The sequence below is a fragment of the Aptenodytes patagonicus genome, chromosome 1, assembly GCF_965638725.1.
Source record: "Aptenodytes patagonicus chromosome 1, bAptPat1.pri.cur, whole genome shotgun sequence".
Classification (NCBI taxonomy): domain Eukaryota; kingdom Metazoa; phylum Chordata; class Aves; order Sphenisciformes; family Spheniscidae; genus Aptenodytes; species Aptenodytes patagonicus.
Window position 1 is genome coordinate 75397084 of NC_134949.1, and position 16357 is coordinate 75413440.

A 16357-nucleotide genomic window follows, 5' to 3' on the forward strand; every position below is an offset into this window, starting at 1 on the left:
TTAGACAGTATTTTCAAAGGAGGCAAGAGACCAGGCTGTCCACAAACACAGCAGGAGAACGTAGCTGGTTACAGCACTCACCTTTCTTTTTTTTTTCTCAGCATCAACAGACCAGCTACACCAGGAGTTGTTTTGGGGCTACTGTGCAGGCCAGGCAGCAGGCAGTAACACACCTTCCCAGCTCACAGCCTGGACCCCTGGCCTGGAGTGAGGCATGCATGCTGGCCCCCTTGTCCAAAAAAGGGGCCAGGGGAGACCGTCTTAACACAGTGAAGGTGGAGGAAAGGTTCTCTCTCTTTAGCAGTTAGACTGGGTAAGGGGGAGAAGACAGGGCAGCTGCCTACAGCCCCTTGCCTGTAGATTTGAGGAACTCACATCTCTACGGGCAGAGAGCGAGCTCTGACTACCAGGCTAAAGGATATGTGGGAATGAGAAAAACTCAGCAGCTCCATGTTGCTGGAGTTGTCATACTGTTCCCTGTAATTGAAGATCCATTGGGTCACACAGTAAGAGAGGGAGGGAAGGATTTCAACCTTCTAGACAATCAGACAGGAGCTTCTGGATTGCAGCCCCTACTCCAATGACTATAAGCGTTTTTCCAATAATAATTTATCTAATATTGAATAAGGTAAAGAACTAATCCTGGGAGCAGGACTTGTTCCTTCCAATCAAACATCCTAACCTTTAGACTATATTTTCATATATGCTCTTATTCTTTTTGATAGATATATAAAAATATATGTATAGTACAATGCTTATTGAGAGCCATTCTCTGTTTCCCAGTTATATTTATTTTTATTATTCCCTCACTAGCTTTAAACTGCCCACAAATGTGCCCCTGATAATAATAAGGCAGGACCTCTCCTCAGAAGTGGGAGCCGTGGGCTCAAATCCCATAAGAATATGAACAAAAATGAAAATAAGTTTCCCACACTACGACTGAGTGCTCTAGCTCCTGACCCAGGCAGTGGAAGGAGGAAGTGGGAAGGCATCTCCTTTACTGGCATTTGATGAGAGAGCAGCCTCCACGGCTGTGCCCTGCACCCAGCTCGCCTCTCCGGCCACTTGCTGGGAACGCCTGCCTCCACACACCTCCGGCAGGCACTCTGATCTCAATTTGGGAATGAAATAGATACTAAACAGGTCAGCCCGGTCCAACCTTAGGAGCCTCTGGGCCTGAGCAGAAGCTGAATTTGGAGATACGAAGGTCAATGGTGAAAAGGGAGGTGCCTCCAGGGCTGCGCCTGAGGTTAGTGGCAGCTAAGTGAGGGCTTAGTAAACCTTAAAATCTTACTGGGGGGATCTAAGTCCCCAGGCAGTTCCTGTGAATAGATGTGTCAATGAGATGCGCCCATATCCCATGCTGTAACAAGGCTTGCTGGCTCCTGGAGAGGGAATCAGCTGGTGCTTGCCCCTTTCCCTTGTCCCTCACCCAGGTGTCACCTGGCTGCAGAGTTTTGGTGCCCGCAGGGTAAGGTAAGCCCCTCTGCCAGCTCCCTAGCACAACCGCCTCCTCCAGGGCCTCGGGTACTGGTGATGGGCAGGATTTTACACTGGTGCTGCTGGGGCTGCACCTCGTCCTCCTGGCTGGAGACTTGCAGGTCCCTCCTGCCTGAATGGCCCTTTGCCTTGCGCAGGGGGACTGAGAGACGGGTGCTGGCTGCTGTCAAAGGTCAGCTCACTCCTGAGCAATGTCTGCCAGCTGCATCCTCAAAACCTCTTTTTTGGTTTCCTCTACCAGGGCGGAGGCAGGCTGGGCAGATGTCTGTGGAGGTGGCAGGTGATGGGGCCTGTGACTTCCCTACTCACCTACAGGGCAATGCCACCCTGGCACTGCGGTCACGATAGCCCTAAGCATACACCCACATTAAGTGGTTTGCCTACCACTTAAGGAATCCTACTGATTTAGATCCTAAATTTATTCAGGTTGAATACACTTGTGGTATCTTTAATAGGTGGGAATGGCTTGCATGAGGCATTAACAGCCGTAACACTGAGGTTACAAAAGGTGTCATAACACCAGAGTGAAAAATCCCACAGGATTGTTAGTTTTCCTTTCTCCCATAGGGAGAAGCTCATTGCTGGGTGATAGCGGCGGCTCTGGGGACAGCCACCCCTCGGGCCTTAACAGAAAGTCCTGGAAATCTGAAGAAGTTTCCAGCACCCTCCCTAGAGATCTGCCACCCAGTCCCATGGGACTGCATCTCACTAGAGCATCCAGGCTGCAGGCTGTTCCTTTGAACTGACCCAAATTCAAACTCTCGAGGTTCCCCTATCCCGCTGCAGCTTGAGGGCAGCGCGGGCTTCTTCCTTCTTCCTAGAGCAGACGCAGGATGGAACATGGTGGCCAGGGAGCAATAACAAGTACGAGAGAAACGTTAGCTTCAAGTGATTGAAGAAAGCAGTTAGATCCCTTTTTGGTCATGTTTTGAAAGTGAAATGAAAGGGGGAACCTTCTGATTTAAATTGTTTAAGAAAAAAGAAAAATAATAAGAAAAGCGCACTGTGTATACAAAAAAAAATCTCTAAAATTTGCCTGAGCGTAAGTATGCTAACGAGTGCAGAGTTCTCCAAATATGGACTCGATGCGAGTCGGAGGGGCATGAGCCAGGTCTCATGAGTAAACAAAATAAAAATACCAGAGGGAATGTTTTAATGGCTTCTTTTAATTCCCAGTTCAAATAGATTCCTTGCTTAATTTGTTCAAGTGAAGCCGTGTCGATTTAGTAGTTGTTATCAGTTTGTTTTACTGAATGCACCAGGGCCTGATCCCAGGCTGTGTTACGGCGAGTGTACACCAGCGAAACCTCCCTGGCGCCAGGAGGGTTACAGCTAACCGACACACCAGCAGCAGCGAGCCGAAGAACCAGAACCATTATTTCCAACAGGCTGTTTTGCAAATAAACCTTTTAACCACTGGAAAATCACTGCTCCTCTGACTACTGCGAAAGCACGAGATTTAAAGCTTTGCTGAGACCATGCAAATCTCGTATGCTGAACTTTCCCAGAAAAGCATATTAATCTGTCAGCTAAAGGAGTTTTGAAAAGAATTGCAGGGCATTGAGCTGAGATTTGGGAAGCCCACGTTCAGTGCCTGGCCTGGCTCTATCACTGAACCGCAGCAATTTTAAATCTGACTTTTCCCTGTACAGTGCCTTAGTTTCCTCACTTCGACACTGGAGATGATGAAACTGTTGTAAAGTAATTAGAGATCTACTAATAGTAGCAAACTTCACCAACAGCCATGAAGCCTAGGAATTGCTGCCTTCTAGAAATATCTCTGCTGTTGGATCACCAGATGTCTGCGTGCAAGTCACTGAACTTCGCTGTTCCTCAGTGTAATTGCATGCCAGTTGGACACAATGAGTTTTACCCACTGTGCGGAGGACTAGTAATAACAAATTACATTTGCAAAGTCCCTTGGAACCATTAATTACTAAACGTGATCATTTGAATCAGCATAAAGTGTCAGAAAGTTGGCCAAGTGCAGCTAAAATTCGAGGTACGGATTCTCATTCAAATTACTGCCCTTTTTCTTAACCTAAATGAATTTCAGTGACCAAAGCCTGACTGAAAAACTATTACTTGTGAATGGTAACACCACCTACAGTTTTTAAACCTGATACCTTTCTTTTATCCTCAGACTGGTTGAACTAACTTTCATTTTCAGTTAAATGACTCCAGACAGCTATTATTTCTATCTGGCTCTATGCCTACTGTCCAGTAGTACAGAGAGATATTTAGTTAGTAAACTCAGTGCCATTTCTTTGAGGTTTCTGAAGAAGGATATGTAGAAAGGAAGAAAATTGGCCCAGTGCCATGAACTACTGCTCAAAGCTCATAAATAATATCTTCTGCTGGACCTATAATTTAAGGAGGGAGATTAGCTATAGCAATATGAATTATATTTTTGTCTCCACCCCACTCTCATATCCTTTGCTCCTCAGACACATTTTTACCAGGTGGACAGGCAGGTTTTTAATGTGAGCAGGACTCTGGCTGAGATCTGGGCTTTACCTCCAGAGCTGGATGAATGTGATCAATTTATCCCTTTCCTGCACTGATTTGTCTGCTGGCAAATCACCAAGCAATTCCCAGCTAAGAAAATGTCGCTGTAAGATGATATATAGGGTGAAATGGAGAGCAGTTCCTTCCTCAATATAGCTGCAGATGATGTAGTCAATGATAGCCATTTTAGGTGGAGAATAAAATTCAGCCATCTAGAAGGCAGGCTTCCATCTTGTTTATACGTGCTGAAAAAGCTGTCACACTGGAAACATTTTATTTGCATGGCCAACGAAAGCTATTTTAGATGTAAAGTTCAGTCTTGTGGAAGGCAGAACTTCATTTTTTAATGCATCCTGAAAGAGCTCTTACACTGAAAACATTTTACTTGTGTATTGACAGTCAAGGGGCTCCTGTGTTATAAAGACAAGGGAAAAAACAGCTCATGTGAGTAAGCCGAGGGTACCTGGGCTCACTTCACAAATGGGATTTAAGCTCGGCATTAGTCCCTCCAACCTGTGTGTGCCCTGACCCCAGGGGGATTCAGCACCTTGATGGCGGCGGTGGGGAGAGTGAGGTGCCTGTCAATGAGATTTGCTGAGCAAGCAGCAAATCTAAATCAGCCAGTAGAAAATGTGGGCCTTAAACCTCTGCCATCTATGTTCATGACTCCAGGTGTTGGGGGGAAAAGTATTGGTGTATATTCCAGTATTAAACAGGGATTTTAAGGGTCTCAGCTGTGGGCCTCAGATTGTAGATGGGCATCCAGGTTCCCACTTGGTCTAAATCCCTTGTCTTCAACCTCCTCTTGGCTGCAGTCCTTTGAGAAAAACTCCCAAGTTTGCTCTGGGTACAGATGAATAACTAGATCTGACCTTCTGGGAAGTTTGTTCAGCTTAGGACTGTTGAACTCAGCCATCAGGTTATTTTAAGAATGGGCACGAGGCAGGTAAAGTCAGGCAGATAATGCTTTCTGTCTGTCTTTGGGGGAGTTCAGAAGCCAATCCTTTCCTTGGTAGGGACTGCTGTTTCATTTTTAAGTGGTTGTGGCTTTGCACATTTCTATATTACAGAACAAATCTAATCCAGCAAGAAGCACTGGATCTGGAGAGGAGACTAAAAGAAAGGTGAGAGAACGATTTGACCTCGGACCAGGAAAAGAAAGAGTACTCAGGACATTTCTGGCAGGAATGGCAAGGAAAAGAAGATCCCAACAATCTGAAACTGCTTTTTGCAGGGATCACAGTTTATGTTTTCTCTCTGCATTTTCTTTCCCCTATGTCTGGACAAGTGGGCTTCCCCCCGCAGTCTGCCTGAAGATATGATCATAGCAAACCCAGTGGAAGTAGCGTGCCTTTCCCAGATGTCAGAAGCTGCTGAACAAGCACAAAAGCAAGCTAGGATGGAAGAGTCATGAGGACATGAGTCATGAATTTCTTTCAATCCTCATTTCAATTACTTCCTGCCCCTTAACAGTAAAATAGCTACCACAGAGTAAGTGCAGGAACATCCATAGATACAAAGAAAGCTTGGAACACAACAGATACTATTTAAGAAGTAGCTGCTGATCTAAAGAAATTACATATTATTTCTTGTATATTTGCTTATAAAACATCATAAAGGAAAACTCTATGTCAGCTTGCTAATTCAACTCAACGCAGTCGGTTCAATTACCTAGATTTGCACGGTGTCCCAGTAAATCCTGTGCCGTGTTCCTTCTTCCAGACCCACCCCACTGGTGCTGACAGGGGAACAACTGGTTCTTTGCTGCCCATACTGTGAGGAATTCCTCACAGAGTTGAGGATTAAATGTGGCTGTTTTAAACAGATTGCCTTTTCTTTAAAGTGATGTTAGTTAAACAAAGCTATCGTTTCCTATCACAATATTTATGCTTGCTACTAGCTCTTCTGTCTCCAAGTTATTTGCTAGTGCAAGGTGGTGATCGGAAAGGAGGAAAGTCTGTCTTGGGCCTTTTTTATTTATGAAACACTGGAAGAAAGATTAAGTAGCATTAATTCATCTTACAATGTTTTCACAGCAGAAAAAAAAGTTGGCAAAAAGTATATTATACAAACTCAGTCAGCCAGCTCCCAGGGTTGTACTGCTATTTGCCCTGGGCCAATTACATTTTACATGATCAACACACCCAATAATTAAATAATGAATTGGTTTCTTTTGGAAACTCTATAAAATGTCATGGACCAGAGAATATTTATCTTGCCTCTGTGATTCCTGCTGAAGAAACATCTGGTTCTTTTTTCTTCAATCAACATGAAGCCTGAAGGGGCCCAAATTCAAAAGCAATTATATTTTATGTCATTTATGTGCATTACAGGCTGACAAATTTAACTTGTTGGAATATGTGATCCCACCCTCCCTATCCAATTTATGTTGATCACGTTTTCAGACAGCCATGGAAAGAGCTGTTGCAGCTTGATAAAAGTTGTTTATCTATCAGCTCCTATAACTTCATCGCCAGAGTTTATAATAACAAGGTACTTGTTCTAACATAAAAGCTGCCGCTAGACTGTGCTTCCCTTCTACAGGGATTATTGTCAGGGAAAACCCCAGAAAACGTCTCTTTGTATACACCTTGTAGCAGGTCCTTCAAGTGCTTTCAGCCTTCATCGGATTTTGAAAGAGAAACACACTTTTTTCCTTTAAAAGCAACTTTTACTTTGAAAATGTAAAATACTTCAATGAAAAAAGACCACAGATGCGAATTCTGGATGGTATAACTTTCCACTTCTCATAGAAGGCCTATTTTGATACCGAAGCTTTGCTGTTTCAGACACTGCTCTGTGTTACAGAGCAGTGGTACCTATAATGTTTGCTCATAAGCAATAAGGCAGGTGTATTTGAGAACATTAACCCCCATATGCTGCTATCCTAGCGGAGCTCAAAAGCTAAGCTGGTGAGGAGACCCTGTGGTACCTCTGGTGTCACAGTGAGGGGTGTTGGCGATTTAGTAAATGGTAACATTTCTTGTGAGTTTTATTTGAATCAAAATCCCTTGGACTATGCTAGGAAGCTTAAATAGCACCATCACAATACTCTCGGTAACGTCTGATGTAGGTGGATTAAATGTCAGGCTGCTAGAAGTACTGCCTTTGAGAAGAATAGAAAAACAAATGCACTTACGTCTTCAATAAGTATTGTCATGTATTCAAAAAAGACAAGCTTAGCCTCCTCCAATTTAGACAGTTGATCTCAAAACTCATAAGATTTAACAAAAAAAGAAAAAAAAAGAATAATACATGTTGGGTGAGCTATTGGGATTACTCCGTTATCACTTTGAGCTTTTCTCCCAACTCATAAGAAACTAACTTAACAATCTTGACTGCCTTCGACAATGTGCCGGGTTGTGAAACAATGCAGCCGGAGCTTGCCACCTTGTAAAAGGGATGTCACGGCTGTTCTGTTGAGAATTGGAAAAAACACCTTATGAGTCACTTTATGAGTCTTATGTGTCAGTTCCAGCATGGGCAATTACATTTGCCGATGTAATACCCATTTTCAGTTTCTGCTGGGTCTTTTTTTCCCTTCTAGTATCTTCTACTGTTTTACTATAGAGGGGATGAAGTGTTGGGGAAGATGTGGAGGTGGATAGTCGCATTCAGATAAATGCATGTCAGTCTCTTAGCTTTGGAAAGTATTTCAGGATTTCTTGTTGTGCTGGTTCTGGCTGGGATAGAGTTAATTTTCTTCACAGTAGCTAGTATGGGGCTGTGTTTTGGATTTGTGCTGGAAACAGTGTTGATAACACCGGGATGTTTTTGTTATTGCTGAGCAGTGCTGACACAGAGTCAAGGCCTTTTCTGCCTCTCACACCACCCCACCAGCAAGGAGGCTGGGGGTGCACAAGAAGCTGGGAGGGGGGACAGCCGGGACAGCTGACCCCAACTGACCAAAGGGATATTCCATACCATACAATGTCATGCTCAGGAGATAAAGCTGGGGGAAGAAGAAGGAAGAGGGGGACATTCAGAGTGACGGTGTTTGTCTTCCCAAATAACCGTTATCCATGATGGAGCCCTGCTTTCCTGGAGATGGCTGAACACCTGCCTGCCAATGGGAAGTAGTGAAGGAATTCCTTGTTTTGCTTTGCTTGCGTGCGCAGCTTTTGCTTTCCCTATTAAACTGTCTTTATCTCAACCCACGAGTTTTCTCACTTTTACTCTTCAGATTCTCTCCCCCATCCCACTGGGGGGGAGTGAGCGAGTGGTTGTGTGGTGCTTAGCTGCCAGCTGGGGTTAAACCATGACACTTGTCTACCTTTCTTCTCCACGTATATATTCAGATCACTTACCTTTACTGAGAAATCCCCATGATTTTGCTACAGCTAACCTTCTACGATGCAAATTACATGCAGATGAGTGATCTGTAGCTAGGTCTCACTTGGAAAAAACTGCATGGCTTGCTTGCTCCAGCCCTCTGCCCTTCCTCATATGCTCTGAGGATGCCACTGCTACTGCCTCCTCCCTCCTCCAGGGATGCTCATCACCTTTCCACTCCTGCCAGAGCTGTGGTCTGCTCTGACAGCTCCAGAGCTGAGCGAGACCGAATGTGCCCACCAGGACCATGGTGACACCCTCCAGAGCTGCTTGGGTGAGCCAGCACCCTGGTCCCTCTCTGGGAGCTGTGGGCGAGACCCAGGCTCATCCCAGCAGCAGGGTCCTGCCCTGCGCCCCCGCTGCAGTGTGCTCACACTTCCCTGGTGAGCTGCCTCACCGCTTGGAAACTGCTTTGCTAGTGAATAACTGGAGATGAGACTTGCCCAAGGATCTTGGCCATCTCCGCCTACTTGCAGCTGCATGGCTATACATCAGCTCACAGCATCATATAGCTAGACCACAGTGTTCCTTGTTTCCAGCTTCTAAACTGTATTAAAAGGCAGCTAAAAATACCTTAAATACTTTCCTAATGTTCCTTTTCCATGTAAACAACTGCTGTGGGAGGAAGTGGCTTGTACATTTTTGTCTGGTAGGGGTGGTTCACACTAAGAAAATGTTTAAGAACGCCTATAACGAGACCATACTGTCTGATGAACTAATCAAATGCCAAATTTGTGTTAAAAAGCAAAAAAAAAAAAAAAAAAAAATAGACCTTGTATAGCTGCTCAAGTTCAGAAAGCTTCTTGAACTGCTTAAGTAACTTTTAGGCCATCCTATAACTGGAAAACTGCTGAACTGTTGTTTTCATAAATATTCCCTCACAGGCATACAAGAAACAGGCTGTGTTGACAAGCGGGAACTTCTGCTTGAGCCAAAACTTTGGCAAAACTTTTCTTCTGGAAGCCAGGGCAGCAACACTTCTCCAGCCCTGACAGAAGAGGCAAAACATTCACCAGTCCGGTCTACCACTCCTGACATATTTCTAATGTCACAAAAATGTCACAGGTGCAATGTCAAGCAGTCACCAAGGGACGTAAATGTCCCACAGCTGCCATTGCCAGCTACAGCATCTGCCCTGGCACCTTTGCCTGACAAAGCTGGTACTCCACATCTTGTGGTTAAGCTGCATTCCCAATGGGTGTTGCACTACTTGTGATTTTCTGCAAAAACTTTTCAAGCAGTAACGCATATTTCTGTTGACAGTTTGAAGCAAGAGAGAGCTGTCTGCCAGGCTGGCATATAGAGCCTCAAGGGCTGACTGATGCCGTAATGCCTGAGTCAGTACTGAGCCACTGCCCTAGCATAATGCTAAAAGGGCTGGATATGCCTTGATTTGGAACAGGCACAAGATTATGAGTACTTCATCCCATCACCCTCCTCCCAACAATGGTAATTATAAGTCCTGTGGTATTTTTTCACAAGAAAAGGGCTGTTAGCTTAAGCTGTCCTGGCCAAAATTCCACTTCAGGTCATTTCCTTTGCCTTCCTACACTCATTGCCTCTGTAATTTAAATCTTATATGCGTTCTCCAGAGCTATGTAGTGTTACTTTTCTCTGATCTAATTAGATGGTTACTCCATTGCAATGGATAATTAAGAAATCTGTTTCCAGAACTAGGACCAAAGCAGTTTCATCTTCCTTGTGTGTTCAGAACATTTTGGAGAGTAAAGCAATATAGAAATTCGGCCTGATTTTATTAAGCAATTCTTTAATTTGTCAGTTTCTTGCAAATTTCTCAGAAGTTATAATGGATTTGCAATATTGTAGTTTCAGGAGAGGTATGTGCAGAGGTTAAGAGCTCAAGCAACAATTATCTCTTGAGGGTCTTAGCACCCACTGCTCATATGTGATAGCAGGGACTGATGGGGTTTCAGCACCTTTCAAAATCAGGCCCAAAGTATCTCGAGTTGGGCCTCCAAAAGCAGAAATAATTTCTGAAATTTTTTACTTAAACAAACACAAGTTTCCCCAGTAAGCTACTGTAAGCAGAACATGAATGAGGCGGTCCTTTGTATAGAGAAGTTGCAGCAATAGTAACAAAGGCAGCTTTTCTAGGCAGGTCGTTAAGCTAGCGTTCACATCACCTTTGGAGTATTTCTTATCTCACCCTTGTGCCATGTGTTTCAGCCAGTCCCAGTTAAGATTGAAAGACTATACAACTGTAATCATTCTGTATCAGCCAGAATTTTTGCTGATGCTAATTCATAATATAGGCAAAACACCCGATCCTTCATTGAAGTCAATGGCCACGTGCTTCTTGATTTTAATGAGACGAAGTGTCTATTCAAAGTAAATTCAGAGAGGGAGAGATTTTTTTCATTTAGAACCTTGACTTTACAGGGTTGAGACTACTCATCAATTCTGCTATATTTTTTAGCTCTTCAGGTAGAGTCATTATTCTGGAAGAAAGTCAGGCCTATTTCAGCATAGCACATCTTCCAGAACACCTCTGCCAGGCAACTTCTCCACATTCACTGGTAGTAGTTCAAAGTGAATGAAAATCTCAGTTGTTTGGTGGTTCTTGGGAGCCCATTGGAAACAAGCAGCTCCCTTGTTCCTGGTCTCACTAGATACTTGCCTGCAGCTCAGCCGACAGTAAGCAGGCACTGTGGTAGAAGCAGCAATACACTGAACTATTTTTACCATCTCAAGGAGGGATTCCTAGACTAAATCTTTGAACCACAGTGGCAATTTAGGTGGGGAAAGCTTGTCCTACTGATGCCTGTGTTGTACCTGTTCTACACGGAGGACACAAGCCTCCACAAAATACGAAGCTGTTCCCAATAAAAAATGTCTCCTTCCACACCAGCTTGAACTATATTATCCATTTTTGTCCCCAGAACTGGTCTCCATTATTGCTATAAGAGTCTTAGTGTATTTATTCTAACACCTATCAAAAGTAAAAGAAATCAGAAAGATCTATTATTCTGTTCTGCAAACAAAGAACTTAGAGACATAGTAAGGCTCTAGACAGACAGTGTCTTCCTGATTTGGATGTGTTTTAATACCATACCTCAGGTGCTCTTAAACCCACCAAACCCATAAGTTACTACTGGATGACTGGTTGTTCACACCGCCTATGGCATTTAAGCTCAGTCACACTACCTGAAACCACTTCTTAAAGCTCTATAAGCTGAATTTTGCCTGTTCCAGGTTAAGAAGTGCTCACAGAAACTAATGAGGGTAGTAATACTGGCAAAGGGAAAAAGCAAACAGGTGAATGATGGCAATTTGTTAAAGCACACAGTTGTTTGCTACATTAATGTCTGTCCATGGCATAATGGCAGACTTTCAACAGGATTTAGCTGCTTAAATCTTGCCTCATTGCCCCTGTGAATGATGAAGTCTCTATCCACAAAAATCTCCTGTTGGCTACCAGTCCTTATGCAGTTTAAAGGCACACAGAGTGCTTACGTTTTCCCCAGCAACTTTGCTAAGTACTTTAAAGTCTGCTTTAGACTTGCCCAGGACTTCAAGTTTTCACAGCAGCAAGTAGCCAGACCCCCTATGGGATCAAGGGCTGAAGGACAGCCCTTGCCCTGCCCATCGACATTTGAATTGGGATGTCATTTTGGAGCACTCCTCTCAGATTGAGCCTTCCCACACAACCCCCGAGGAAGGTCCAGAAGAAAACCCTGTCTGACCTTTCCCCAAACACCCCATAAATCAGCAGTTAAGGGTATCCACCAAGGCTTTAGTAGGTTCAGATTTAATTCTACCCTCTGCTTGGGAAGATTTGAACCCACATCTCCCACTGTTAATTCTCTAACCATGGGACCACACCGTATACACAAGGAGGGCTTTTGCAAACCTCTTTTGAAGCGGTTCCAGTGTGCTCGGACTAATGAAGTATTCATTGGGCCAGAGAGAGTACAAGTGAGAGAATAAGCATGACTCCATTGCCTTGTGATTAGAGCATTCCGCAGGGGGGGAGACCTAAGTTTTGTCCCTGCTCTAATGGCTGTTTAATGTTATATCATTAGATTCTACCATATTATATCAATACACTTTATATTACATATACACACATGTACGTAAAGAAAATGTAAAATAGTCATTAAAGCAGGGACTGGAACCCAGATTTCTTCCCCTAATGTCCTCTTCAGGGGGTGCCATAATTACTGGACTATGAAGTCATACTTATTCTCTCACTCTCACTTTCTCGGGCCAATTAACATTTAATTATTTCAGCCCAAGTGAAACATTTTTGATGGGAGGATTTTGGGCCCTGCAGTCTGCTGTAACCTAGTGGTTAGAGCTCCATGGGTTCAGTGCCTCTGGGTCAAGGAGGCATGGTGTTTTCACCCCCGTGGCCCATCCTCAGCAGTACCTGCTAGACAGCCTTGCTCTGTGACCTGACATCTGTGGTTTCCATCCTCAAACACCTAACTCTCCTCCAATAGTGTATGGGCAGTGCTGCATGGGCCACCTAGGAACCTAATGCAGAACAGTAGATGCCATTACATTGAATAAGCGTTGGATGCTACGTTGCCTGAGCAATTTTCTGCATCCAACTCAAAGCTACCTGCTAAATGCCAGTCTTCTAAGCCAAGCAGAGTCCTAAATTCTGGACCATACTTCCTTCTTTTTCTTTGATTTCTCAAGTTAGGCAGATCTGTGTCTAGCTAATAAGCAGATGGGCGAGTTCAGAGGAAAATTGAAGTGATAACGTTGCTAGGAGTTTCAAAATTATTTCATAATGGTTGCAAGGTTTTAGGGAGGGGTATCTGTAATCATGCAGATGTAGCTTATTAATTATGGTTGATATTATGAGGTTGTCAGCCTGAAAACTATCCAGTCTTTGACCTAGCATGGACATACATGCGTAAGCCAGGAACAATTGAATGTCATTAGGGAGAGCCCTTTGGACAGTGGACTAGTTATTATGCATTTGTGATAGTTACTAAGAGCAGAACAAAGATATTGAGCCATGAGTGTAGCTTTAAAATAAATGCCGCACAGGACAAAGGCCATGCAAGATGGACATAAGAGTTAACAGATTAAAAGCAGACCTTCAAGTCAAATATGCAAAACTAAAGGCAAGGTCCCTCAATCAGCAAATAATGCACTGCCATAGAAAATGAAGGCACCCCAGCAGTGCTTGCCTCAGCTTAAAGAATACCCTGTCATGTTGCAGGACCAGAGGTGGTAATGCATAAGCATGGATATATTTCTTGCGTTACCAAAAACAGAGTAAGTGATGCACATGACCGTTCTGTAAAATCTGCAGGTTTTGTTTCCTTGTACCTACTTTATTCTGGTTAAAGGAGCCTATATCAGAAGGTTCACGCCTTTTGGAGGTTCTGGGACATCCAGCATGTAAGTGGTTGGGATGACGGTGTAGGGCACCACAGTAGGCACCCAGGCCAGATGGTGTGGTAACCAGATTGTAGATGTCCATTCTCAGAAGGAAAGCAGCAGAGAATGCTCCTGCCAGAGTATCTACACTAGAGAACCAAAGCCAGAAGCAGGGACTGAATATTGGTCACTTTCTGAAAACTTAAAACTTTTGAAGAGACCTGGTGGCCAGACCCCCAAACAGACAGCGTTACTTCCTTTAAAAAAACTGTAAAAATGAGATCTTGAACAAACTGCAGCTAGGGCAATGGCTCCCTGTACTTCCCTTACCTTTGATAGAACACACTTTTCTATTTCATTTCTAAGCTGTGTGAGAGCTATAAATCAGCCCTGCTATGAATACAATCTAACAAAGAGGTGTCTGTGTTTTATTAGGGGGAAAACATATGTCTTCCTACATCCTTCATGGTTAATGTTAACAACACTGCCTAATGCCAATAAAGATCTATAGACAGACAGACAGATAGAGACATCTTTTGTAATTAAACATAATTACATGAAACTTCAACTTTAACAACTCCGTCGCAAAAAGATCTCCATCCATTGCTTAACATGGACTACTGCACCTTGCTTATTTTTCAAAATGTAAAAAAGATCTTAAAATATCAAACAGTATCTCTGTGCTTAGAGGATAATACTCTTTTTTCACTTCAGTGAATGTTGATCTCTAGAACATTTTTCATTACACATCGGCTGAGTTAGACTTGGTGATTCTGCCCCTAACACCTGTAAATCAAAGGAAAGATGTGCAGGGCTGCGCTGCTCTGACACCTCATCTCTTCCCTGACCATCACATTTTCACCTGCTCATTGTGTGAACACCGGTGGCATGCTGGCAACACAGCTGGTCGCAAGCTTGGTGCTAATCTGAGCCGGGCACAGATTCTGTGTCCTTTCAGCACTGGTTTGTCTCCTGGCTCCGAGTCACTTCCCTGGTCCTGATCCTGCACTTGGGCCATGCTGCAAGGATTTCAGTTCTGGACTAAGCCTGGATTGTCCTTGGATCTACATCCCTTTATACAGCTTATTTGTAAAAGTATGCAAAACATAAATTTTAGTAAATATATTATAAACTAAAATTTAATAAAAACTCTCCTCTCCTTTGGAAATTACTTTAAAATATCATATACTAAGAACTTATTCACTTTCATCTAATGAAACTATTCATAAACTAAAAATTCTGGAATGTAGCACCGGTATAAAATAGCTCTTTTTAACCGGGAAAAAACAGCTGTCTGACCTAACCTGAACTCATCATAGTCAGGAGCCTTTCTTTCTTGTGAATGAGCCCTGGATAAATCTTGAGAAAAACTTTACAAATACCTTCCCTCCTTACCTCTGAGGCATGCATGCATGCACACTTATATACATACACATACCCCCCCACTTCATTTTTTTTAAATGCAAATTTCATGCTGATTCAGGCTACGGGACTCAGAACCCTAAAACCGTATGAAGTGGGAGTTTGACATTCTGTCCCCTGTCCAGCCAATGGATTATTTTTTATTACAGCACAAATTTACCAGATCCTTGGCCAAAATGACTTTATGTACATTTTGTTTAAAGATTTGCTGTGTTTATCTCATAAGGATATGCTACAGGCTGATAAACACTGCTTTCAAGAGCCTTCCCACAGTCTTCTTTCACCTCGCTCATCTTTAAGTCAGGGCAGATAGCGCAACATCTCACAATCCCTTCTCCTACACTGTGGACGTGCATAGTGAGATCTGCTTGTAGGGGCAAACAGCTTATTCACTCCCTGTATATATGAACAGTCTTTAATTTCTTCATGCAGAAAGGAAAAAAAACTTGTCTCAAGTATGGTGGGACTCTTTAAAGCAGAAACATCTGTCTACCAGAATTTAAATCAAGAACAAAGATCATTTATCATAAGTTCTACCAACACCAGCAGCAAGCATATACCATGCTTCCTGTCAGGATGACCTTTATCTTCAAGTAAGAAAGCAGCAAAACAAGAAAAGAACAAATAGAAAGTTCCTAGAGGAGAGCACAGCATGTCCTGCTTCTGCAACACATTACAGGAAAAGCAAGAATAAAAAGCCTTAAAGAAAGACATCACAAAGGCAGATACCAGGGCAAGAGCAGACAAAGCTAAAGGAAGAAAATAGAAACATTTAACCTACCACACCCTCTGAAACACCAATTTTTCTCTTTCAACAGCAGTTTTGGGACTTCCAGGGAGTTTTACGCCATTGTTCGTTGTAAACATCATCCTGATCACAGCTCAATATCAGTAGAGGATTTGTTGTTCTGGCGATTGTTGCTATTGTTTAGGAAAACAAATGGGGAACTGATGAAACCAGGTGCTGGGTCCATGCTGTCACTGAAACAGAAGACCAGCGTTGAAGAGAGGGAACTAAAGGAAGAGATGCAAAAAAGCCACAAAAGTATAACAAAAATCCCAAACACACAGGCAAAAAAAGGGGAAGCAGATAGCAGAAAATGACCTACACATATGTTAACCTCCAATTCAGAATCTTCCTTTTTTACCAATTTTTTGGTGGTGGTGGGTTTTTTTACTGGTAGCTTGCTTTCTAGCAGAAAGTGCCCCATGTTCAGCCTGACATTCAGAGTACTGT